Here is a 2,632-nt window from a genome sequence, read left to right on the forward strand (position 1 = left end):
AGTATAAAGGTCGGCATATCGGATAGGAACACAGGACACTCTGACTCCAGCCCAGAGAACCTGGCAACCGGGGCCAGCTTCTAAGCTCCCTGAGCCTCAGGTCTCTCCTCTAACTGTGAACCCCAGCTCTGTTTCACAAAGACGCGATGAGGACAGAGACGGAGATACAAAGGTAGGCATGAACTTTGGAAGAGTCTTGGGACACAGTTATTCCAGGCAGAAAGGATACAAGTTTAACTCTTTAATCCACATTGCTGGTAGGAGTGGAAATGGGTGCAACCACTGTGGAGAGCAATTTGGCCAGACGTGGTCAAGTGAAGATGCAAGTGATGGCACTTCTAGGTACACATCCAGTGCTAGCTTAGAAACTCTCATACACGTTCACAAGGAACGTGCTCAAAGGCAGCCATTGTAGCAGTGTTCACAATCCTGAAGGACTAGGAACAACCTAAATGTCCACTAGGACATTAGATTTACTTCCAGGAAATAGCTCACATAATTTGGGAGATGGAAAGTCCTAAATCCATGATTCAGATGGCAGGCTGAAGACCTCTGCTGGCTCCAGGGGTTGAGAGGGTGGCAAATCCAAGACCTGCAGGTCAGGTGGCAGGCTGAAGACTTCTGCAGGCTTACATTCCAAAAAACCAGAGGTCAGGCAATGAGATGAGTGCAGGGTCAAGAGAGAAGAAGAGAGATTTGCCAGAACATCCATGTATATACTGGAGGCAGGCCACATCCCCAAGGAAACTCCTCTTTCAACGGATTGACTGCTCACATCAGATCACAAAATGGAAGGTAATTACATAGTGTCTGCCAAACCACTGAGAATCATAGCCTAGCCGAGTTGACACATGACATTAACCATCATAGAGGGGCCTAGATAAATTATGGTATTCCACACAATGGAATACTATACAGCAGTTAACACAGATGAGCTAGATATGTGTCAGCATGGATAGATCTTGAAACATAATGTTGGGTGAAAAAAGGAAGCTCCAAAATGATATGTATGATGTGATTCTATTTTTGCTGTTGTTGTTGATAGCTGCCATTGAGTCAGCTCCAACTCATGGCGCCCCCTAGGAGACTGTAAACTCCAAGAGGTTTAAGATCATGCTTGTTTTGTTCATACCTATCATCATCATCTAGCACCATGCCTGTTCCATTGTTGTTGTTGGGAACTTCACGTTGATTTCTATTCACAGCATCCCCACGTGACAGAGTATAACTGTCCCATAAGGTTTTCTAGGCTGTAATCTTTATGGAAACAGATTGCCCGGCCTTTCTTCCTTTATACTGCTGAGTGTGTTGGAACCATCAACCTTATGGTTACCAGTCAAGCACTTAACCATTGTGCCATCAAGGCTCCTATATGCTTGCTCCATAACCCACTGCCGTCGAGTCAATTCTGACTCACAGTGACCCTATAGGACAGAGTAGAACTGCCCCATAGGGTTTCCAAGGAGCAGCTGGTGGATCTGAACTGCAGATCTTTTACTTAGCAGCCGACCTATTAACCACTGTGCCACCAGGCCTTACTCCATAGTAAGTTAATTTATCATTACTGGCTGAACCTTGTTGCAGAATGCAGTGTCTTAGCTGAAAGACGGTACTGCAGAAGTTTCCAAACCATTTTATTTGGTTTTGTTAACAGCGGTATTCCTTTCATTACATGAAATTGTTTGAACTTCCTTATCTAAACCAACATGTTTCTCTGGTGAGATGATTGGGAGGTGTGAAGGAAGAACCTGCTTGCTGGCCTTCCTTCTCCTGGCTTCTCCCAGCTTGATCCCTGGGCACCTTGCAGACTGCCTCTTAGCAAGCTTTTCCTGGGTGTCTCCTTAAAAGTGTCAGAAAGATCTCTTGGCCAAGGGAGCCTCTCTTCTGGGCTGAAAGGCAGATGATACCGCCTGCCCATCCTCGGCCTATGGGGCACTCGCTGGTAGAGCCATAAATTCTCCCCTCTCAAAGAGTGTCCTTGTTTGGTTTCCTCTTCAGATGACCTCTTTCTGGGGTAAAGGCTCTGCTTTCCCTGAGTTATGGCAAAAACTCCATCGGGTGGCTGGCTTGTGTCCTGCCTCCACCATCTGACTGTCTACTTCCTCTCCAGTTTATGAGCTCGTTAGCTCCTCAGCCAGCTCCCCCTCCACGCAGCTGACCTGTTAGCAGTGTTTGCCTGTGTCATCTTGCTCAGACAAACACGGGCATCCCTGCAGAGGAGGCAGCCATCTCAGCTCTGTCATCTCATTGACTGGCCCTGGCTGGCGCGGCGACATGGGGCAGGAAGGATAAGGCATCAGGACGTGGACTGGGCTCGGTTCCCATAGTCAGCGAACGTGGCGAGAAAGCTGAGTGTCCTTGTTTATACTGAATGCTTCCCTGCCGTGAATCCTAAGTGTGGGGCTCCTGCAAGAGTTTCAGATGTCCCTTCATTCCCTACATTCTATTTCTAGAATGCTCCCTTATACAGGCACCCTCCCTTTGCTCTGAGTCTGATGCCAGGAGTGGCAAGAAATGAAGCTGGAAATTCTGTCCATGTGCTCCATTTCCTGGCCTCAGAAACGGGCACAGTAAAGTATCTCACAGGGTTCTGGGAAAGTTAAATGAGAAGCAGGCATTGCTGGGTTTAGGG

The sequence above is a fragment of the Trichechus manatus genome, unplaced genomic scaffold, assembly GCF_000243295.1.
Source record: "Trichechus manatus latirostris isolate Lorelei unplaced genomic scaffold, TriManLat1.0 scaffold00024, whole genome shotgun sequence".
Lineage (NCBI taxonomy): Eukaryota > Metazoa > Chordata > Mammalia > Sirenia > Trichechidae > Trichechus > Trichechus manatus.